The sequence below is a fragment of the Globicephala melas genome, chromosome 10 (genome assembly GCF_963455315.2).
Source record: "Globicephala melas chromosome 10, mGloMel1.2, whole genome shotgun sequence".
Taxonomy (NCBI): Eukaryota; Metazoa; Chordata; class Mammalia; order Artiodactyla; family Delphinidae; genus Globicephala; species Globicephala melas.
Genome location: NC_083323.1, coordinates 19247583 through 19273240, shown reverse-complemented (window position 1 = coordinate 19273240; position 25658 = coordinate 19247583). Strand labels below are relative to the sequence as shown.

At 35.7% G+C, this 25658-nt stretch overlaps 1 pseudogene; it reads right to left on the bottom strand.

The window, feature by feature from the left end:
* The window catches only part of LOC115852591 (reticulon-3 pseudogene), a 32045-nt pseudogene extending 6590 nt beyond the window's left edge, over positions 1-25455 (bottom strand).
* Positions 25456-25658: the final 203 nt, after the last annotated feature.

The window sequence follows — 25658 nt, the reverse complement described above, 5'->3', positions numbered from 1 at the left end:
TTTATTGAAGTATAGTTGATTTACAATGTTGTGTTAGTTTCTGGTGTATAGCAAAGTGATTCAGGTATACATATATACATTCTTTTTCATATTCTTTTCCATTATGATTTATCATAGGATATTGAATATAGTTCCCTGTGCTATACAGTAGGACCTTATTGTTTATCCATTTTATATATAATAGTTTGCATCTTGTAATAGCTTTTTTTAAATAAATTTATTTATTTATTCATTTATTTAATTTTTGGCTGCATTGGGTCTTCGCTGGTGCATGTGGACTTTCTCTAGTTGCAGTGAGCGGGGGCTACTCTTTGTTGCGGGGCGCAGGCTTCTCATTGTGGTGGCTTCTCTGGTTGCAGAGCACAGGCTCTAGGCATGTGGGCTTCAGTAGTTGTGGCACACGGGCTTCAGTAGTTGTGGCTCACGGGCTGTAGAGCGCAGGCTCAGTAGTTGTGGTGCACGAGCTTAGTTGCTCCACGTCATGTGGGATCTTCCCAGACCAGGGCTTGAACCCGTGTCCCCTGCATTAACAGGCAGATTCTTAACCACTGCGCCACCAGGGAAGCCCCTTGTAATAGCTTTTTGATTGGATCTTGTTTGCATCCCTTCAAAATTTATTTGTTGAAACCTAATCTCTAATGTGATGGTATTTGAAGGTAGGGATCTGGGGTGTTGATTATGTCATGAGGGTGGAGCTCTCATGATTGGGATTACTGTAGTGAAAAAGACCCCAGGGAGCTCCCTCACCTATTCTGCCATAGGGAGACACAGTGAAAGGATGGCCATCTACAAACCAGGAAGCAGGCCCTTACTGGACACCAAATTTGTCAGCACCTTTATCTTGGAACTGCCAGCTTTCAGAACTGTGAGAAATAAATTTCTGTTGTTTATAAGCCACCCAGTGTATGGTATTCTGCTAGAGCAGCCCTAACTAAGACAGTAAGTATCATATCTTAGTCTTCCAGCATTGAATATTGTTGTGAAGTATGAAGCCACTCTAATTTTTCTCTTTGTATTAGGTATGAGGAAGAATGTGATACTGTAACAAAGTATAAGATACAATGAGAAATAAGATTGAACTTTATATCTCTCTCATCTATCAGTCTGGCTGATCTAAGGTATCAGAGCAACTGCTGCATAGTTATCCAGGGAGCAATTTATTCTGTCTTGTTGCTCCACTGTCCCCTGGCGCATTATTCTCACCCCCAAGATTAAAGGTGGGATGTTGGCACGTCTACATTCCAGCTTGCAAAAGAGGCAAAGGGGCAAAATTCAGAGAAAGCAGCTTTTCTTTAAATTTTGGATGATTTTGCACACTTCACTTTAGTGTGTATCCAATTGTCCAGCACATACTCATATGGCCACCCTAACTAACTGCAAAGAAAGTTAGGAGATGCAGTGTCTAGCTGGGTGGCTATACAGCCAGAAATAAGAGGAAATTTAGGGGTAACAAATAGGAATGTGTCTCAAATTGTAGGTTACTTAATCATTTTGCCTGCATGCCCAAAGTTTTTTGTTTTGTTTTTTTCATCTTTGAGGTCCAGTGCTATCACTAGGATATGTTTTAGTGTAGATTGTACTGCATGAAGGGTTTTTTTTTTTTTGGAGGGGGGTGTTAGAGATTGCTAGTTCAAGTTACAGATTTAAGTCTTTTAGGTTTTTCAAAATTATGTCTTTAAATTATTCTTTTGTTCTTTTCATTTTGTGTTGATTTTGTTTTTGTCTGTAATTCACATCTATGATTTTGTTTGTTTTTCTCTATCCTGTTCTTCTATCTTTTAGTGTGATTTTGGTGATGGCTCTTTGTGCTGCTTAATGTAGCCTGATTTCTTGGATGGATTTTTTTCCTTTATTTTTTAAGTCTGCCAGCTTGTGTTTCATCTCCTCCAGTTCTCTGCCTTAAGCTCTTTGATTCATTAGGTGCCGTATATTTATGACCATATATTTGGTCATCATTTTTATCTGAACAGTAGCCATATTTTTCTGGTGTGTGTTCATCACCTGCCATGTGTTTTCCCCACATTTTTCTTCCTGTTCCTGAAATAACTTTGCATACATACTTGGCTGGTTCTTTTTTGCTTATTACTTTTGTGAATGAGGTGAATTCTTCCAGTTATTTTTGAGAGGTTTCTTCAGGGAAGAGACTGGAGCAGTGTTCCAGGCAAGCAGTAACTTTCTTTGGTTCACAGCAAAGCTCTTTATGGCTCAGCAGTGTGTGTGTGTGTGTGTGTGTGTGTGTGTGTGTGTGTGTGTGTGTGTGTGTGTGTGTGTGTGTGTGTGTGTGTGTGTGTGTGTGTGTGTGTGTGTGTGTACTGTTTTAACCTTCATTTCTCCCCAGTGCAAAGAAATCAGCAGTTTCTGGACTGCTCACAATTCAAGATCTATTTCCTTCAACCTTCCTCAAGGACATATTACTTCTCTCAAAAGTGTGTGTTTCCTTGTTCATTTCTACCTCCGCTGCCCATTCTATGGGGTTTGGAGAAGCTTCCTCTAAAGACCAGGCCTCCTGTTCCCATTGTTCCAGACAAGACTGGTGCTGTTGCCCCTTATGTTGTGCCCTGTGCCTTGTTAACTGTGCTCTGCCTGATTTGTTTGAGATCCTCTCCCACAGCTGTCTCTTTAGGCATTTCCCTACATCCCTGTTTGACTTTCCCTACTATTTCTCAAATATTATAGTTCAAAGTTACAGGTATCTCCTAGCTTTACCAAAGATGACCTCTCTCTCTTTTTCATTGCTGCTTTGATTTCTTAAAAAAAAGTGGGTAGAGCCATTTTTTCTCTGGCATTTTATAATTAGGTACTGTGAATATCCATTTAGAGGACTCCATTATTGTTTTGTTAGGATTAACTCCCTTAGATGGTATATTTACAAAATTTCAAGAATTCCAATCTGTTTTTCAAAAAAGTTATATAAATCTATACTACTCTTCCACTAGTACAGTCTGTTTTCCTATACCCTTACTAATACATATATAGAGATTTGACTATTTGATATTCTAACATGGTATGCCCCTTAAGCTGCACTTTTCATTATTACATGGCAAATAATTATAGCTTCTTTTGAGAATTTTCTATTACTGTCTGTTAGTGATTTTTGCTTCTTTTGGTGCCATTGTCAACTTTCTATGGATTAATATGAGCTTTTTCTTAAAGGTGTATTTTTCTCAGTTAGTCATTTGCATGTTTTAGTTTTATTTTCAATGTACTATTTTGCCAAATAAAAATACATTTATAAGAATAAATATAAAGCAAGTTTAATATTTTCCTGTATACCTTGGGTATCATTTTCTTTAACACACCAAGATTATATATTCACATATATATTTCTTTAGTGGTATAGATTTTGTTTTTCTATTTAAATCTCAAATAAGTCCAGAATTTGTTTTGAATTGAGTATGAATATTAATGTAGCTTATTTTCCCCATAACTGATAGTCAAGTACTCCATCACCATTTATAGACTAATTTATTTTTCTCACTGATTTAAGATGCCACTATTAACAAATTAATCTTATGCTTATGAAGAAATGGTTCTAAACTCTAAATTTTCTTCCACTGCTTGCTTGTTTTTATGGAAGTACTACAATATTTTAATTATTATTTTATATATTAATATATTTTATGTTCTAGTAGGACAAAGTCCTATCATTACTATAATTTCTGAAATCTCCCACTTAGTTTCATCTACTATTCTTCCAGATGAACTTCAGAATCATTTGTTGCGTTTCCAAAAATAAATCCTCAAACCCACTGGGATTGCACTGAGTTTATTTATTTATTTGGGAAGAATTGACATCTTGATAATATTAAGTCTTCTGAGCCAGTAACATGATATAGTTCTCCATTTAGACAAGCTTTCTTTTATGTTCTTCAATAACAATATTGTGGTTTTATTCACAGAGATTCTGCACATTTCTCTTGAGTTTAACTCTTAGGTGATATGTGTTTTGCTATTAGGAACTCAATTTATTTTCTAATTTATTGTTGCTGGAATGTAGGAAAATATTGAGCTTTATTTATTTTGTAGTTACTGCTCTACTAATCTTTCTTATAAATCCTAGTTGCTTTTCAGATTATTTTGTTTTGTTGAGTTTTATACCTATCCAATGATGTCATCTGTAAGTAATGTTACTTTTTCTTCCTCTTTCCAATATTCGTACTTTTAAATTTGCTTTCTTTCCCAATTGCATTGGCAAACTTTTCCAAAATTGGCAGGCATATTTCACTTGTTCTTGATTATAATAAGAATGCTTCTATTTTACTGTTAAAGTGACTTTTTTTTTTTTTGGTAGAGAACGAGTAATTGGGTCTATTAAAAATATTTTGATTTTCCCATCTAACAATCACTGTCTTTTAATTGGTATGTAAATCATTTACCATTAATGTAACTATTGGTTGTATTTAAGTCTCCTTTATATTATTTGTTTTTTTGCTTGTCCCCTCTAGTTTTGTTCCTTTTTCCTTTTCCTACCTTCTTTTTTTCTTGGTAATCCATTTTAATTTGTTGACTTGCTATATCTCTTTGTATTTTTTTAGTGCTTGTTTTAGAGATTATGATATACATGGCTAAGTTAATATCTTTTTAATTCAAGCAAAATGCAGAAGCAAAATTTGGAGCCACAGAGTGTTTTGGGCAAAAGAGTTAAATTAATCTAATTGTATTTTAACAAGATAACTTTGTTGCTCTGTTGAGAATAGACTCTAGGAGTATAAGGGCTAAAGTAGGGAGACTTGCCAATATAGGGGAAATATAAGGAAATAAGTTTAAGGAGTTTCCTCTTATTATGATTTTGCTGAGAGTTTTTTATCAAGAAAGTGTTAATTTTGTCAAATGCTTTTTCTGCTTCTATCGAGGAAATTATTGAGGAAATCAGTTTATTCTGTTAATGTGGTGAATTGTATTGGTTTATTTTTCAGTGCAACTAACCTTGCATTCCTGGGATAAAACCCTCTTAGTCATGAGGTATTATCCTCGTTATGACTTTCATAACAGCAGTGAAAGCACAGAGTCCTAACCATTGGACCACCAGGGAATTCTCCCTTTATTAATTTTTGATTTAATATGACTTAATCCTTCTAAACTCATTGATACTTGTTTATGCCCAATATCTGATCTATACTGATGAATGTACCATGAGTACTTAAAATATTCTGTAGTTGTTTGGGTATGGTGTTCTATAAATGTCAGATCATGCTGGCTGGTAAAGATGTTTCAGTTATCTATGGCTATGCAACATATGTCCCCCATATTTAGTGGCTTAAAACAACAACATTTACTTGGCTCAAATTCTGCTGTTTCAGCAAGGCTTAGTGGGAACAGTTTACTATGTCCCACCCAGCATCAGCTCGGACATCTCAAAGGCAGGTTCCACTCAGCATCAGCTAGTTGGGGCTGGGCTGGAAGCTGGAAGCTGGAATCATCTTAAGCTACTTAGGCATCTCTCTCTATTTTAATGTGGTCTCATTATATGGCCTCTGCAGCATGGTGGCTTAGGGGAGCTGTTGGTTTAAAGCACTCAAGCTGCATGTTTTGAGAGAGGGAGAAAACCAGGTAGAAGATATATTGCCTTTTTTGACTTAGCCTTGGAAGTCATACAGCTTACTTCTGCCATGTTCTGTTTGTAGTGGTAGTCACAGAATGATGTCTATCCAGTCAAGAAGAGAGGCAATAGACTCCAACTCTTGATGGGGGTGTGATGAGGTTCTGGAAGAGCATGTGAAGCTGTAAATATTGCTGAGGACATTTTTGGAAAATAAAACTTGTCACAGTATTGTTCAAATCTCTTTCTAATAATACCAGCTTCTTTTTTTACTCTATTGATAACTGAGAAGAGGGCTAATATCTTAAACTATGAGTGTAGACTTACACATTCCTTCATTTTGTTCTGCTAGTTTTTGCTTCATTTCTTTTGAAATTTTGCTGTTGGTTGCATACACATTTTAAATTATGTCTCCCTGAAGAATTGTTCTGCATATCTTATAAACCCCATAGGAAACTATTATCTTTGCTTTAAATAGTCAAATATTTAGAGAAATTGAGAAATTAAAAAGTCATTTATATTTGCCCATATATTTTTTGGCACTCTTCATTCCTCATAGATCTAAATTTCTCTCTGATATTTTTCTCAAGCCTGATGTGCAGGTCTACTATTTATGAATTTTCTCAGATTTTATTTGACTATGTCTTTATTTTGCCTCCAATTTCAAAGCATATTTTTTCTGGATGTAGGATTCTAGGTCAATGATGTTTTCCTTTCAGTGCTTTATATGTGTCATTTCATTGTCATCTGGTTGCACTATTTCTTCTTTTTTTTTTTTTTTGCGGTACGCAGGCTTCTCACTGTTGTGACCTCTCCTGTTGTGGTGCGCAGGCTCTGGATGCACAGGCTCAGCGGCCATGGCTCACGGGCCCAGCCGCTCCGCGGCACGTGGGATCTTCCCGGACCAGGGCACGAACCCGTGTCCCCTGCATCAGCAGGTGGACTCTCAACCACTGTGCCACCAGGGAAGCCCACTATTTCTTTTTTTAACTAATTATTTTTTGGCTGCGTTGGGTCTTCATTGCTGCACGTGGGCTTTATCTAGTTGCGGAGAGCAGGGGCTACTCATCGTTGTGGTGTGTGGGCTTCTCATTGTGGTGGCTTCTCTTTGTTGCAGAGCACAGGCTCTAGGCATGTGGGCTTCAGTAGTTGTGGCATGTGGTCTCAGTAGTTGTGGCTTGCAGGCTCTAGAGCGCAGGCTCACTAGTTGTGGTGCACAGGCTTAGCTGCTACGTGGCATGTGGGATCTTCCCGGACTAGGGCTTGAACCCGTGTCCCTTGCATTGGTAGGTGGATTCTTAACCACTGAGCCACCAGGGAAGTCCCTGGTTGCACTATTTCTAATGAGAAGTGAGCAATCTTTCTTGTTCATCTGTATGTAATGTACCTTTTTTCTCTGATCCCTTTACATATTTTCACTTACTTTTTAGTTTTCAGCAATTTGACTGTGATGTGCCTAGGTGTGGTTTTTCTTAGGTTTATCAGGCTAGAGTTAGTTGAGCTTCTTGGAGAATTCGTGGCCATTGTTTCTTTAATTTTTTTTTCTCCAATATCTTTTCCCTTTCCTTCTAGAATTCCAATTACATATTTGTTAGATAACTTGATATCGTTCCACAGGCCACTGAGGCTGTATTCATTTTTTTAGTCTTATTTTCTTTTTTGTGAGCTTTGGTTTAGATATAGTTTCTTTTGTCTAATCTCCAAAACTAATCTTTCCCCTGCAATGAATAGTCTGTGGTTAAGCCTATGCAGTGAATTTTTCATTTCAGATACATTTTTTTGAGTTCTAGAATGTCCATTCCTTTTTTCTCCCTAATTTTTATTTCTCTTTTTAGATTCTGCATCTAGTCACTCAGCACTTGAACATATTTATAATACAGTATTCCCTTGGCATCCACAGGGGATTGGTTCCACTGTAGATATCAAAATCCACAGATGCTCAAGTCCTATAGTAAGCCCTCTGTATCTGCAAATTTTGTATCCACGGATTCAACCAACTGCAGATTGTAAACGTAGTACATGATGCACAGTTGGTTGAATCCGTGGATGCAGAACAGACGGGTGTGAAGGCCGACTGTATATTTATTGAAAAAGTTTGTGTATAGGTGGACTCATGCATTTCAAAGCCCTGTTGTTCAAGGGTCAACTGTCGCTATTGTAAAGTCCTTGTCATTTAATTCCAACATTAGTGCAGTCTCTGGGTTTCTACTGACTTTTTCTTCCTGGTTTTGGGTTTTAATAAGTTTTTCCTGGTTCTTCATCAGTTTGGTAATTTTTCGTTGTATGCTAGACATTTATGATGCAAAATTGTTGAAAATCTGGCGAGAGGATGTTTGAGATTATGTCTTCCATTAAACAGTGTTGAGGTTTGTTTTGGCTGACAGGAAATTTACTCAATCAGCTTGATCCTACTTGATTTTAAGCTTTCTTTGTGAGAGTCTAGAATAGTCCTTAATCTAGTGATAGAATAAGTCTTCACTTAACATCTGTCCATTCTAGGGTTGAAACTAAATGCCTGGGGTATTCAGGCAAGTCTCTTCATTTGGCTTGTGAAAATAGGAACATCTCTCAGTATTGTAAGAGCTTTGGAATCTGCATTAATCTCATGGCCCTGAGGTAGCTGTTTCCTATAAGACCCTTTGGAGTCTTGCTCTGTGCATGCACAACTTAGTATTCATCCAGAGACTAAAAGGGATCTCTATGCAAATATAAGGGGCTAGTCTATATAGCTCTCTCTTCTTTGGTGCCTTTGCTCACAAATTTCACTTTGCTGTCTACGTGTCAAGTTTTCTCCTCTCTATTTGTAATCCACTCTCTGTGCTGCTATTTGTATTGATACAGTGTTCCTAGGCAGAAAGCCAGAGCGATATAATGTTCACCGCATGCATTTTTGCTCTCTCAAGAACAACACTTGTATTGTTTTGTCTAATGCCTAAAGCAGTTTCTTCACTTATTTTTGTTCAATTTTTTATTGAAGTATAATTGACATATTAATTGCAGGTGTACAACATAATGATTCAATATTTGTATATGTTGCATAATTATTTGTGTTCAATTTTTGAATTGTTTATTGTGGGAGGATAAATATTGATATGATACTAATTACTTCATCATAGTGAGAACTATATGTCTAAACATGTCAAATTTGAGATGTCTATAAGGTAACCAGATAGCAAAGTGTGGTAGGCTGTTGAATACATGAAATTGGAGTTCAAGGATGAGGTCCATGCTGGAGACATAAATTTGGTATTCATTAGCGTAAATAATATATATAAAGTTTTGAAGTGGATGAGATCGCCTAAAGAGTTGGTATAGATTGAGAGGAAATATAAAGACTGAGCCTTTGGGCAATTTTAAAATATCAGGGAGTTAAGGAAGGATCAACAAATTCAGAAACATCAAGTGGGTAGGAGCAAAACTGGTATCATATGATGACCTAGAAGCCAAGTGAAGGTGTTTCAAGGAAGAGGTAATGATTGACTGTGTCAACTTGTGCTGATTAGTTAAGTAAGATAAGAATGTGAACTGATCATTGGGTTTATCAAACATTGGTGTCATAATGACCTTGACACCAGCAGTTCCAGTGGAGTGGTGGGGATGAAAACCTAACTGGAGTGAATTCAAATCGGAATGGGGGGAGGGGGGATTGGAGGTAGAGAGTATGGAGACCTTATAAAATTAAGAATATAAAGATTATGTGGAAAGGAATATAAATATAGATAATAAGGAATATAATACAGTAATTATTTGTCTTTGAATGCTTGATAGAACTTTTCTTGGAAACCATTGGACCTGAACTGATGGAGGGATAATTCCAGGCATGTTCCAGTAAATGTTCAATTACTGGCTCTCTGAAAAGAAAAAGCCCTGATTTGTAGCCTTTGCCAATTTCTGTGATGAAAATACTCCCATCATGGGATATTTCAAGCTGCTAATGTAATGTCACTGAACACAGAGTTGGGAAGACATACATTCATCCACTCTCAAGAGGTCAACATATCACTGAGTATCTGGTCATCTTTTCCAGTTTATTGTATTATTATTGCTTTATTAATATTTTTATTTTATGTATTCTTGGATTCGTTTTAACATTTTATATTTTCCTGAAAAATTATCCACTTCATTTATCTTAGGTTGTTTCAAAGGAGAAAACATGACAAGTGCTGTGAATTATTTAAGAATCACAAATGTACAAAGTTTTGTTTACTCCCTTCATTTGGGTGAAAATAAAGTAATTATAACATAGTATAATATAAAAGAAATCCTTGCTGAAAGCAGAAATATGGTGGTCCACTTTCATCACTCTTCTGTCAAAAACAAACTATATGTTATGCAAGAAGTATGAATATAGAATTGTCTTCTAATGTATTGATGATGAGATATGCACGCAAGATTGAATAGGACCTTTTACATTTAAAAGTCTGCTTGAGCAGAAGAAAGACTAAATTGAAAACATTGCAAAAAACCTTGTGGCGTCCTTCCTAGGAGATTTCTTCAAGTATATTCTACTGAATTTTTCATTTGTCCTATCATGTTTTTAATTTCTAAGAATTTTTTTCTATCATCTTGTTTTTGTTTATGGTTACAGCATCTTACCTTATGGAAGATATTAATTTATTTTTGAAGTTTTCTTCTATTTCCACTATTGAACCTTTTCCTCCAAATTTCTTCATCTGCCATTTGGTTTACTTTTGTTTTTCCCTTAACTGTTATAGTCTTTCCTCAAATGTCTGTTGAACTTGGTAGTCCCATCATATTTAAGAGCTAAGAGGCTCTGTATCTGTGTGTTTGTGTGTAGGTTTTAAATGGTGTGCTTCATGGTTGGGTGATAGAAAAGGGCTATTTCTTTGGGAGAATCAAAAATCATGTATAGATATATGATATTTTTCCCCCAGTGGGTCAATTTCTCCAGAGCAAAATTCTTTAATTCACTACCAGACAGTTGTAAAATCTTGGCTACCAGTATTCTGGGAACCAAGTTATGAATGGGAGCTCCCACATACCACTGTTCAGTATGTTCTTTCCATTATTTTCCCTTTTTTATTTTCTTTTAGTAGCACAGCTTACCTCAATTCTCAATGAGCCTGGTGTTCCTAAGTCCAGGGTCTATTTCAGTATGTAAGAGAAGAAAGCCTTCAAACTTCTGCCAACGTTGGGGAAAAATAGTCATTCAGCTGGTGGAGTGAGCTGGTGGCCCAGGAATCCTACTGCTTCTTGTTCCGACTTTTCAATCAGTTCACCCATATTTAGCTCCACCAATACATTCACTTTCTGGGATACCTGAGGAATCCAGTTACTAAGACTCTCTTGGATTCTGCAGCCCAAATTATATTAGTTCTGGGCTTCCTTCACGGGCAGTTTGGTTTCAGTTTTCTCTGGTCTGCTAGTCAGTTCTACTTGTCCATCTGCTTTCTTGTTTCCAAATTTATGTTGCTTTCATCTCCTTTGCTATTCTCTATATCTGTGAGTTTTTTAATCTTAAACTCCTTTAATCCCATTTTAGTGAGGTTTCAGGAGGAGTGAGTCAAGATTAACATCAAGTTCTGTCTTCTCTGTTCAACGTCATTTTGCCTAGCTTGAGTTTTATTCTTACGTAGAACTACCTTTCTCTCTCTCTGATTTCAGAGCCCTTTCAACCTTAGACATGTCTTTTTAGCACAGAAAATATTTCTCCTGTTATATCACTGATTACAGTGTATGTTCTGTGTTTTCAAGCCATTTTCTTTGAGATCTATCTCTGAGATTACCTTCCCTGTGAACCAAATCTGACTGACCTTCCCCAACAGAGCCAATCTGTACAATCTCTGTATTTCCATAGCACTTTAAATAATCCTGTGTTATAGCACTCATCACAGTGTTTTGCCAAATAATTTTTGTTTTATATTTCTCCCCTGACTGTAAATCCCTTGAGGCACATTTTATGCAGTCAATATATGTAATGGAATGAACAAGTGAAACAGGGTGTGGTTTAGAGAGATTACTGAGCAGATGAAGAAGCACAAAGAAGAAATGAAGAAAAATATTTGTAAAAATGGGAAAATTTGCCACAGTAAATTAAAGACTTTTTAAGTCACAATCTAAGGTTTATTGAGAAGTAGGGCAGGACGTGGCATGGAAAGAGTTCAGGAGCATTTATCAGAGATGAATGAGGGAAAGGCTTTTACTGAGTAAAAGGAACATGTGCATTGCATTGTGGGGGAAAAACCAGTAAATGACCTTAGATGGGAAAACAGTCCTGTAAACAGAATACCAATGAATTCTTCTTTGATTCACTCCATTCTAAACTGAGCCTCAAAAATTCTTCCTGCTGTTTACTGTCTCTTTTAGGAGCTATGATTTAACATGAGACCTGGTGGTATGGGCAGCATTGAATGAAGCTGTCTGATACTGAGCACGACTGAGGATGGATGGACAGGGATTTCCTGTATTTCTATATTGATAAAGTAATTTGGTGTCTGCAATTCTATATAATATGTTGGGTGATGGTTAGAGAAGGGGGTTTAAATGAGATATTCTCTAGGATTCCAACCTTGGTTCATAGTGATGGCAGTGATAACAAAAAAAAAAGCTTATTAGCAATTACCTACCAGATTTAAAAGTTTAGTGCTTGTACTTGAAGTATAGGAGAGGATGATTCTATATAAAATTTCAATGAAAACACCATTTTTGGCCTATATCATATGAATTGACTGTATTGGTTGGCCCAAATTTCCTTGAGCAAAGCAGATTTGGCCTTGATCTGTTAGTCAACATCTCTTGACCTTTTTAGTACCAATGGGCCTCTTTGCCATCTGGTGGAATTTAGATGAATAAAATAAGATACACTGAATTACAAAGAGAACATTATATTTATATACAGTTATCAAAGTATTAAATTCATGGCATCAATGTATATGTACTTTATTAACACATGAAATTATAAAACAATGCATTTAAAATATAGCTAAGTTAAATTTTTATTTATTAAAGACAGTATTAGTATAAAGGCTTTTGTTGCTTAGCTTAAATGAGAACATTAAACTCTGGTGTAGTACCTGATTCATCTCTTTCAGTGATTGGCCAATAATTATAGATAGGGAATACTGAAAAGCAACATGGATCTGGGTCTCCTATGTGAAAACATGTGGCTTTCATGGGAAAACATTTGGAAAATATGGTGGCTGATTTACTGTGAACTGCAGAGTTGCTCAATAGTTAGTCATCCATGTTTCATGCTGAGCATCTGTGAGCAGGAAGACAGTCATCACATGCAATTCTAGTAACAAGTTAGCTACTACCATAGTTTTGAAGTAGTGATAAATGTAAATGATATTTTTAGGTATCTGTAGTAAATATAATGTGATATAAAATATTTGTGATTTTTATTGGTAACAAAGTTGCAGATGCAGCTAATGTTGCTGTGATGTGTTGCCTGTATTTATACTTGAGGGAAATGTCAAGATAGAGTCTAGTGAAAAAGAAAAGAAAATTTTTTTCTCCCAGCCATGATTACAAACTTCTCAAATTCTACCCTTGGACCCCAGGTTGAGCATGTTTGTCTTAGATTCTTTATTCTAGTCTCACTCATGACCCTCTACCATATTAGCCATGAATTTTTAGACAATAACATTGGAACCGGTCTCAGTTCCTTCTCTGCTATACTGCTTTAGTTTAATCGGTATTGAAGAAGGTGTTTTTGGCAAAGATGTTTGATTCTAGATGGTGAAATCTGAGAAGAGTGAACTAGGCCAGAAACCATGGAGTCTGGTTGTTTTCAGATCTAAAAAGTGACTTGCTGTAAGAATAAATTTGCCCTGCTTTTCTTCAGGACTTGAGAAAGGTTGAGCCCATTTTTGTTACTATGTTGAAGCTTTTTCTTTGTCAACCACAAGGAAAGATCTGAATCAGAGACACGTGGTATGATGTCTGGCCCCCAGAGGTATAGTTAGCCCAACAGAGTTAGCCTGCAAAGCATACTCTGAATTTATGGTTTTAATCAAAGCAACTAGTCTGGATTTGTTTAGTTTCTTTTTTCGTGTTAATGGAGATAGTGTGTAGGGAAAAAAGAAACTTTATTTCTGCTGTAGGCTTAGATCCAGCCAGAAAGCCATAGTGAACCCTAATCCTGTAATCTATGTTGAGTTTTCTAAACATATACATTTCAGATATGTATAATTGAGATATATATAGTAACAATCATTTTAATGGAAAGTAGCTTTACAACGTTTGGTCTAGTGTTTCTTCCAAATATTATGACTTTGAGGCCATCCTTATAATTTAAAATTGAACACATTGTTCAAAAGTTGAACACGTTGTACCTAATTCTCTGTGTGCAATGTTTTTTGAGGTTTGGAAAAATAGTGAAGACTTTCATTTTGTGTGAGATTCTCAAATGAGAACAAGGAATAGGGACTTAGTTTGTGTTTGAAAGCCCTTGGATTCCACATTTGTTACGCAGTAACTCCCCATGATCAGTACAAAATGGGTACTAGAAAAACCCTACTTTTAAGAGGAGTCCATTTTAAATAGTGACAAAATTTTTAAGATAAATAGTGAAAAAAGATTTAATTAGGGCGTAAGCTTGAAAAAGAAATAAAATCATTAAAACTATTTTATTTCACATTACAAAATTTAGCTTATTACTATGCATTGATTTAAAACAAGGAATGGATCAAGTACTGGTATTTTGGCATATATTTTCTGACAAATATTATGTTGGTAGGATATGACATATTTCTCTTCACGTTTTTTATTTCTTTTCTTAGTGCGATCATATAGAGTCATTTTTTGGCAAACATTTTCAAAGGCTTTACCACTTTTCCCGACAGGCTTGTTTCATATTTTATATTCAAATTATTCTCTTTGAGGTGACTATCTATCCTTTTTCATTTTGCAAGACCTAAATTTCCCTTTTCAATCTGTTTGCTTTGTGTTGTCCAATGTTGAGAAGGCTGAATTGCTGTGTTGGCAGATGTTAGCGTAACATGTGGGAAGAAATGTTGAGTGGTAACTAATTTCATAGGTGTCTAGTTCGTTAGTGAAAAATTTCAGGTTATAACTATTGCTCCCCTATAAAACCTCCTAACTGGAGGGTGGGGAAAAACAATCTCCCAGCTCCCCTTTAAAATATTAATGAAGACAGTAGAAGAAATATGAGGTTATAGTAGCACTAAACCCCAGACATATTGGCCAAAGATCTGGCCTATACCAGGAGGAATTTCTAGTAATCAAATTGTGGAAAGAGCCCTGAGGAAGAATGTGGGATTGAGCTGGTAAATGGTAGCATATTTCTACCCATTCCCACTGTGTCGTTTACCCTGGAGACAGGGAACTTCCACTGACCAGGGGTAAAAGTAAGTAAGAGAGTGTCTTTTACATTCTGCCTTCTATATCTGTTTTCTAAAACCACCCAGGGGATTAGTCTTTATCTCCAACTGACTTCCCTGTTGTCCATCAAATAGTACTTCTGAATCCATTTGAAGATGAAAATTTGCTCTAATAGACTATAGCAGGCGCAGTGGACAACTAGTGGTATTTTCTGAGTAGACATGTGCAGACTGTAATAATAATGATAATATATAACACCACTGCTGTTATTACTAATAGCAATAGTGGCTAACATTTACTGAGCCTGTAGTATGTAGCAGGCACTCACTTAGGAACCTGTCAGATCCTTGCAACAATCCTATGAGGTATGTACTGTTATTATTTCCATTTTACTAATGAGGAAACTGATACATAGAGAGGTTGAGTAACTTACCCATGGTCACATAGCTGAAAAGTGGAAAATCAGAATTTGAATATAGGTATCAGACTACAGGGTCCACGGTGCAAACACTGTGTTTTGCTGCCTCCCTGTAGAAAGAAGGAGCAGAAACTGGAATGGTCATGAGAACAGAATACTTTAAGTATGAGGTGCTACACATTCAGATTTCATGGATTAATAAGAATGCTAAAGGCAATGGGGCTTTGAAAGGCTATTGTCACTTTAAAAATGCATGCATAATATGAAGCCTTAGAGCCAGACTGCTTTGGTTCAAGTCCCCGTCCTAACCACTTTGTCTCCCATTGTTTTGGGGGTGGCTTAATAGTCAATATTGAACTACTAACCTTTGTTCTTCTTCTCTTCTTAGAATCTCTACTACCAAGAGGAAAGTCAGCCCTGAGACCCTTTCCACAGGTAAGTGATGTAACATGGTAGAAAAAACTATGTGTTCTAAAAGACTAAGCCTTAGGTGAAGTTAGAAGATCCAGGGTATAGACAAAATATTTCTGAGAAACATTGAGAAAGAACATGGCTTCTTCTTGTTGTACCAGACAAAAGAAAGATTCCCTAGAGCTGAGAGGAGAGAGGTTATATGCAGGAGAGCTGATGAAAGCAGAGCATCTAGAGGGTCCTGGATAGAAGGCCCCTGCTCCCTATTCTCCAGGTTTACAGTTGGGGAGGTGTCAGACTTTAGAGATTCTTGGAGACAGGATGGCTAGGGTGACTTGGACATTCTTCCCTTGGTATGCAAGAAGATAGAGCCATGCCAGTCTCACAGAGAGTCATATTTCTTGGCATGGCATGAAAGCAGGAGAAAAAAGAAGACTGTTGCATTCTTAGCATGGTATGGAAAAAGCAGAGGGAACTGCAGATCTTGAAGTGGCCATTTAGATAGGAATGAGGACAACTTCTTACTAAGCTGTATGGAGATGATTGAACATCAGTTGGGGTAGTGGATGTCTCAGTGGATATCTGTGTAGAGAGGTGATTGCATCACTAGATCTTCTCTGTTCCCTTCCCCACCAATATCTTGTTACTTTGTAAACTCCCCAGAGCTTAAACACAACTAAACAGAAGAGAAATGTAGCTGCAATTCCATATTTATAAAATTATACTGCTATCCTGATGAATTTATGTATTCTTATTTATCCAGATGTACCCTATCTAGATGTCCCTAAAGTTTCTGGGTTTTGGTATTCTTTAGTTAATCCTTCTAGAAAATTATATTGTACCCGAATTGTCCAATTTATCAAGCATTTACATGTACTTACATATTCTTTCCCCACCCCTCCAATTTTAATTAATTAATTTTTAAAGCAGGTAATATGTGTACTTGATAAAAAATTCAAAAGTCATCAGCTAGTATACAATGAAAAATAAGTCTCCCTCCTCCCCTTGCCCCTCAGTCCTACCACTGCTATCAGTTTTTTTGTTTCCTGTGACATCATGTGTACATATTTTCATATGTATATATAATCTAAAAACAGACCCACAGTCATATTTTACACACAGCTCTGTACCTTGCCTTATCCATATAATAAGATGTCTTGGATATTATTCCATAGCTGTGTTTGACATTCCATTGTAGAGATGCTCCATGATTTGTTTAAGCAATCTCTACTGATGGGAATTTAGCTTGTTTCCAGATTTTTGTTATTATGAGTAGTGTTACAATGAATTGTTTGTGCATAATTCTTTGCACATTATTTGAATATACCTGAATACTAATTCTAGAAGACAATATAGGAATGACAATTATGTGCACTTAAAATTTTTACATTCCTCAGTGGCTCTCATACAGATTATACCAAGTGAAATTCCCACCTCAATGTATGATTGCCTGATTCCTCTTATTATCAAACATAAATTTTTTTCTCATATGATAAATGAAAATTAGTATCTCACTGTAGTTTTTCTTTTTATTAAAAAATTAATTTGTATTTTCTTCTGTTCTTCTTCTACTCCTTTTTCTGTTATCTGTTTATGACCTTTGCTCACTCTTCTTACTGATTTTTTTGTATTCTTTATACATTATATGAAATTAACCCTTTGTAATTTGTATTGTGAATGTTTCCTTTCAGTTTATTGTTTGTACTTTATGTTGTTTATTTCTTTAGGCAACTTAGACTTTTTATTCATATATAGTTGAATTCATCAATCTTTTTTCTATGGTTTTAGTCAGACCTTTCCTACTCAAGAGATTTTCTTTTTAAACCTCATGCTTTCCCTAGTATTTTTTTTGTTTTTATTTTTATGTTTAAATCTTACTGTTATAAAGAGAAAAGCAGGCTGTTAATTGCCATCCTGATATTCCATTTATAACTTTTACATTAAATTATGTTCCTGATGAATCGTGTGCAGTGGAATAAGGTTCTGCTTTGTACCTTCAAAGTAATGTTAGAATCAGTTGTTTTATTTAATCGCAAAAATAAATTCTGCAAGAAAGAAAGTCTTAAATATATTTTTTCATTCTTCCAAAGAAGCCATCCAGTCTGGTTTAGTTAATTGTAACAAGATTGGAGTTGGGAGAAGGTCAGAGGGAGTGCTTAACTATTGTAAACTTAGTGAGCAAATGCAAACTATGACAAACATGGTTTACAGTTTTATGTGAACAAAGACAATTCTCTAGGGCCAACATTGTAAAAAATGTAGTTTCCTATAACAAGAATTTATATTCTCAACATTTTACAAATCAACAGTCCTTGAAATTATTAAAAACAAACCTTTGAATATTATAGGAAAGCTGTCTTACTCTGTAAACTTAGGCAGAAATTCCACTTTAAGATAACATGATACAGAATAAGTATAGCTTTAATTTAAATTTTATGGTAACTGGTATATAAATATTCCCTAAACTCCTTCATTACCTAGCTAAAACAAAGGGTAATGGCTAGCTCAATGCTTTGCATTCTTAAAAGCACTTATGTTAACAACTCCAAGTTTCTCATTAAATAACATTGAAACACATAGCTATCACTACAACTATTATTGTAATCAAGGCTGAATCAAAGACCTTGGGCACAGATTAATGTACTTTAACTGGTAACAAATAATGAACTTAAGCTATATGACATTGCAAAAGATGGCACTTTGAATTTAAATTTAACAATTGTTGAAAACTCTTGCAAGAATACTTCCCGTTGTCATGCCTACTAATTTTTAATCATTCTTAAACTTTTTAAAAATTGAATTTTTAATTACACAACAACATATGAATACATTCACTTTTGGAAACAGTAAATCCCTTTGCCTCTACTCCTTCACCTGTTTTTCTCTCCTCAAAACCCCAGCCTCAGACTGTTATGAGTTTGGTGCTTATGCTTTTAGAGACTTATTTACTTCTTCACTCAACAGTATGCTTTTCAGATCTATTGAGGTTGAAACCTTTAGATCTTGTTAGTTTCTTTCAACTGTTTCATAGTGTTCCATCAAATACGTGCATACACAATCATATTCCTTTATCAATAGACATGTTCTTTTCTTTCAGTTTTCCATTATTATGAATAAAATTGCAGTTAATATGCTTGTAAATGTCTCCTTATGCCTCAATGATGATTTTTTTTCTTAGGAGAGAGTCCTCAAGTTGGAATTTTGAGGTTATAGGGTATGAGCATTTTGACTTTTAATAGATACTGTCAAATTCCTCTGAAGTGGCTTGTACTAATTCATGCTTCCATCAGCAGTGTATGAGAATAACTGATATCCCCACAATCTTTTCAACACTTGTTTTTTTCAAACTTTATAATTATTGCTAATTTGGTGAGTATGAATTAGTATCTTATTATTTTATTTTATTTATTTTTTTTTGCGGTACACGGGCCTCTCACTCTTGTGGCCTCTCCCGTTGCGGAGCACAGGCTCCGGACGCGCAGGCTCAGTGGCCATGGCTCATGGGCCCAGCCGCTCCGTGGCATGTGGGATCTTCCCGGACCAGGGCACGAACCCGTGTCCCCTGCATCAGCAGGCAGACTCTCAACCACTGTGCCACCAGGGAAGCCCAGTATCTTATTAGTTTAATTTGCATCGTGATGATTACTGCTGAGTTGATTATCCTTTTTTATGTATATTGGCCATTCAGGTTTCTTTATATGTGAGTTACCTGTTCATATCCTTTGCCCATTTTACTCTTGGACTCCTTTTCAATCTCAATTTTTAATGTCTTATAGGATTGTTAGAATTCTTTGTTTTTCCAGATATTAATCTCTTTCATATTATTTGTGTTGCAACTCTTTTATCCAGACCTATTGTTTATTATAGTTTTTAAAATGTGTATCTGTTGTCATCTCTGGAAAATTGTCATCTGTTTCTTCAAATATTGTCTTTGTTATGTATCTCTTTTCTCCTTCTCCAATCAAATTAATCTTTGCCCTCTCTATTTTCTTTTGTCTCTCTACTTGTATCTCACATTTTCTGTATGTCTCTTTTTCACTATGCTGCATTTTGGGTGAATTTTTAAGGTTTGTTTTCCTGTTCAGTAATTCTCTCTTTTGCTTTCTTCAGTCTGTTGCTAGATATATCTAACTTAATTTTTTAAATTAGATATTATATTTTCATTTTTTTTCATATCTTGTAGGTCACATTTTATAGTTTCTACTTCCCTTCAGATATTTTCAGTCTTGACCTTATTTCTTCAAACGTTGCAAACCTATTTTTTTATATAATCTTTGCCTTATTCCAATATGTGATATTTTTGTGGATCTCTTTTTGCTGGCTGTTTGTGTTTCTGTTCTCACTCGTGGTATCATATTTCTTTGTGGGCTTGGTTATTTTTGACTATGTACTATCAATTGTCCTTGAAATATTATTTGTATGGATTCCCTAAGGCTTAGGGTGAAGCTGTCTCCTCTAGTCAGGATTTGCATTTGTTTCTGTCAGATCTCCAGAGGCATAAACAGTCCAGGACCACTTTAAACTAAATTTTAAATTAGCTTGAGGTTTTCTGTACTACCCTGTTGATATGAGTTAAGGCTAAAAATCTATGCAAGAGCTCACTGGTGGTTACCATTTTTAAGAGGTAGGTTTTTCTTATTCTATTTTTCTCTCTCTACTTTGCTCAGCATGAAATCCCACCCTCCTCAAGTTCCCTGTGTGTGGGTTATGGTTAGGAAGGTACATTTACTTACTTCAGAGTTTCAGTTTAATATGCTTATTTTCTACTTGGTTTCTCAGGTCAGGTGGAGTGTGGCCTTTGACTTATATTCTCCACACCCCTTGATGTCATCTAAATTGCAGCTCCATCTTACCTGGATCAGCAGATGTCCTCAGAGTTCTCAAGCTTATCCACCTCGTAAGTGATTTTTTTCCCCCTGCAGTGTTGTTGCTGTTTTAATTTCTACTTCTAGTAATGTATAAGGTATTTATATAACATTACTTACTTCATTATAGCTTTTCTTTATTTTTCCACTTCTCTTTTGTCTCAGTAGTTAGTTGTTTTTAAGTCATGTTTCTTTATATACTTATAGAATCTATGATTTTTGTGGTTTTATTGGCTATTACTTCCTGGTATAAATCTTTTATGAAAATGATTTTATCTCTATTATTAATCACTATACTTATATCTTTCCTTGTTTTCAGAATCTTTGTATTGGTCCATTGTGATTTGATTTATTTTCCAAAATTTTAATAGTCATTTAAAAAACTTAGATAACAATAAACATTTAAATGGTGAATTCCATTCAAAAGCATTAGCCAAGGAAATGAATGTAAACACCTACTATACAATAAAAGATAAAGTAGTTGAACTAAAGCATTCAAACATGCAAACAATTTTTATTTTTAACCTAAACATCAGGAAGAAGCTACTTAAGCCTTAGCCCTTTATTTGTACACAAGCATTTTTGTTTGTTTGTTTTTTAAAATTTATTTATTTATTTGGCTACGTTGGGTCTTCCTTGCTCTGTGCAGGCGCTCTCTCGTTGTGGTGAGTGGGGGCCACTTCATGCTGCAGTGCGTGGGCTTCTCATTGCGGTGGACTCTCCCGTTGCAGAGCACGGGCTCTAGGCACGTGGGCTTCAGTAGTTGTGGCACGCGGGCTCAGTAGTTGTGGCTTGCGGGCTCTAGAGAGCAGGCTCAGTAGTTGTGGCGCAAGGACCCAGCTGCTCTGAGGCATGTGGGATCTTCCCGAGCAGCCAACCACTTCCCAACCACTGTGCCACCAGGGATGTCCCTGTACACAAGCATTTTTAACAGCATATATAAACGTGAGAAGTCATTTGGATCAAAAAAGACGTCAGAAGTGAAAATTCCTAAGGCAAGCCTTAGGAATGTGGATGTTTAGATGTTTTCTGCCCCTCTAATTAATTCTTATTCATTAAAAGAAGTAGAGAAATGTGTATAAATGAGAAAGATTAAAGCAAAATAGAGACATGGATATACCTGTTGATACCACTTTAAGAAGAATAAATTCCTTCTGAAAGTACTTGTGAATATCCAGTCAGTAGAAAAATGCATTCAGAAAACATTTATTGAACTTACAATGTGTTCGACACTGTGTTAGAACTTGGGGTGCAAAATTTTTATTCTTGAGAAGCTCAGAGTCTCATTGGGGGCTGATAAGCACAAACATTAAATAAATACTTATACCATTTATCTTATATCTTGGGATGTACAGAAGAAAATGAATCATCTGTATATACACAAGGAAGTCAGTCACAAAGATAACATTTGTGTGAAATATTTTGCCCTTTTCGTTTCCTGTGGAACCCAGAAGCCATCAGGATTCCTGAAATTATAAACCAGAACTCAGATATTCCAATAATTGCACATCAAGTGCCTACTAGTAGCTAAACATCTGCTACACAATAGCATACAAAAATCTGGAAGGTAATAAAAATGGTGCAAATGGGTTCCCCATTTCTTTTCCAAGAAAAACCTCCTAATGGGCTGCTGATGAGCTAATCAGGTCAAGTGTTCTCTGAGTTGCCCTCTTTATACAGAGTCAGCAAGCATAACATTTTGTTAACCTATTGACACAGAAGAAATTTGTTTTCCATCTGACCTTTTACAGTAACTACTCAAAATTACTTTCTCTTCAGCTAACAAAGTTAATGAATAAATTATCCAAGTTTAACACTCAGACAGTAATGTTTAAAATTTTTGTTGTTACTCCTGATCATTTTGTTTTCTCTTTCAGCCATTACTTCTTTCCTTAGGAAAAAATATAATTTTTACTGAGAATTTGCATCTTTGTTTTAGAGAGTAATACTCTTGAACTATTTGGAACCAGTTATTTTGCAGATATTACATTCATATATGTTGAAATGGTCACACGGTAATTTTTTAATGCATAGAAATTCTATTCATTAAAAATTTGTAACCATTTGTATAAAATAGAGTGAAAGTTTAACTTTGGGCTACTATTTCCTATGGAAATAGTTATTAAAACAAAAATATAGAGGGCATTTTAAACCTGGGAATAAACTCTTTTCCAAAATGGAAAAGCAAATTGTGGGTCGTTGCTACATTCTTTATTAAATCTTGATTCTAAGAATCTCTACTCACCAAAATTTTGTTAAATATAGTCTTTCAAATTACTAAAAATTTCTTCAAAATACTAGCACTTTATTTCAAATTATCCTGAAGTCCAGCCTTTTATCTGTTTCAAAATGATCTTTCCCTAAATAGGCCCAAATTGGAAGTTTACTCTAGTAAATAATTTTTTAATCATTTGCTATATTTATTACAGCTTCAAAGGTGGTCATCCAATTCAATCCCTAAGGTAAGCCTTCTTTCACTCTTGAGTGATTGGACCAATTTTAAGTACTTCTTAGAGAATGAGATATATATATTTCCTCTGCAGACTATCCTAACATTTACTATTCTAAGAATATTATTTAAGTATTATTAAATCCATTCACCTCTCCAGTTTTCAGAGAGGAAATCAAGCTTGTTCACATTACATTTATCATGAATATGCTACAGGCTATTAACATCGTTTTCCACAAATGTAAGCAGATAGTATTATTATTTTACACTTGTTAGAAAACTTCTATAGACTTGAAAGAACCAAGAGCATTTTAGATTGTCATCAGCAAGTGGCCATTGTTCCTTTTGGAAGATGTTCCTGGTCACTGAAAAGTGTATTGTTTTAACCACAGCTCATTAAACTGGGTTCAGAGACCCACAAATTATACCACCAGCAGCATTTCTTTCAGTTGAATATGTTAAGTGTGTTTTTATTCTCTATATGTTTGATTAACTACCTTGTACAGCGTTATAATGAAATAAGTTAAAAATCATTAAATGTTCTTTTAATAGAGAAGTAACGCATTTGAAGCAGACAGTAATGCTTAAATAATAACAATTTTTTGTTATTAAATACGCTTATAAAATACTTCTCCTAAGATTTAACTTAATTTGGGGGCATGTTGAGTGAAGTCTCCGTTATTTTAATTATTTATAGACTAAAGTACCAGACAGTCATAATATCTCTTTGTTTCTTTTAAAGCAGAAAAACATAGGCCTTGCATGGAAATTCTTAAGAAATGTCAAAGAGCTAGTCCTGTTGGAAAGGTTAGTAGTTATAGAAAAATATTTCAAAAGCATGAATGCAGCAGTTTTAAACATGGTTTAGTGCCCAGAATAACTTGTTGGTTTTGTTTTTCATTTTTAACATAAATATCAACTGCCACTGTATAATTGAGTCACAAACACATTTTGAATTCAGGAATTTTTATACTGAAATATTTCCCTGTGAACAAATCCCATGTCACCAAACAAAGATTTTGTTACTGTTTGTGTGTTTTAAAAGAGAGAAAGCCTTGTATTACATAATACTCCGTCGGGTATTTTATGTATCTATGTACTTTCTTATTCCACCCCCCTGGTCATTTTTGTGTTCCTTAGAATATCTAGGACAGCATTTTTGCATGCTTGCATATACATAAGATATAGCATAGTGGTTAAAAACTTGGATTCTGCAGCCAGACTTCCTGGGTTCAAGTCTTGTTCTATAATTTTTAGCTCTATAACCTTCGCAATTCACTCAAACCTGTTGTGCTTCAGTTTTCTCATCTATAAACTGGGAGTTGCATTAAGTGTTTGTGGATTGAATGAATTAACACATGTAAATCACTTAAAATAGTAGCTGGCACATAGCAAATTCTTAGTAAATGTTAGCTATTATTTTTTAACAAGTATTTATCAAGCACTTATTACATTGATACTGTGCTAGAAATTCTAGGGATGCCACAACAAACAAGATAGTCATATTTACTCTTCTTATAGAATTTACAGTTTAGTGGAAGATTCAGTCAAATACACAGGTTGTTATAATACAGTACAAAAACTACTATGGTGGGGTGGGGTAGGGTGCCACAGTTGCCTAATGGGGGACCCCTTACCCAGACTAAGGAGATGAGGAAAGTTTTTCTGGACTAAGTGACGTCTAAGCTAAGATCTGAAGGATGGGTATGGGTTTGCCATGTGCTAGTGGACAGGGTGGAGGAATAGAGTATCAAGTAGGCCTATTATGAGAAATTTCTTCAGGGGAGAGAACATGGCACATTTAAGGACTTAAGGAGGCTTGGTCAAATGTACTATACAGGTCCGGGTAGGGGTAGTGGGTGGTGCGCAAGGCCACTTTATTCTGAGAAGAACAAGGAGTCACTGAAGAGAAGAGGAGGGTGTCATGTTCAGATTTTAGTTTCTTAAAGATCCCTCTAATTCCAGTGTAGATCGTGTATTAGAGTGAATTAAAAGTGGATACAGGGAGGTCAGTTAAAATGCCAGTAGAGCATGCAGGAGAGAGATGTTGGAGGCTTGGAACTAGAGTGGTAATAGTGAAAATAAAGAGAACTTGAGAGATCTGAGAGACATTTATGGGGAGAGAATCAGGAGGCTGTGGTAATAGTAGGGTGCTGGATGTGGAGCAAACGGGAGAAAGAAGACCTAAAGATGGACTCTCAGGTTTCTTGCTTGAACGTGTGAATGGTACCATTCGCTAAGACAGGAAACACTCACTGCAGTGGATGGACAATGGTTGTTGTTGCCACTCAGCATATATTCTTGGTAATTATGTCCCAATTTTCAACCAGGAGTAGGCCCCTCCTCAATTTCAATCCATGTGTTCCTAGATGGAATTGACTTTACCTCCATTTCCAGGAGTGGAGCACATGATCCAGGCAGAGCCAATCAGTGTATCCCATTCTTCTAGACACATTTCAAGATACATTACAGCAACTCAGCTGTTAACAGTCAGCATGAATCTCAGAGCTTTTGTGGGACCTATTGAAAAAGACATAGACATGGAAATTCGCAGAGCTACTGTAGTTATCTTGAACCCGCTAAGGGTATGTCTATCTGAGAATGGAGCCAACACAATGTAAGGCAAAGCCCACAGAGGGAAGCAAAATCCTGATGATATCCTTTAAGTAC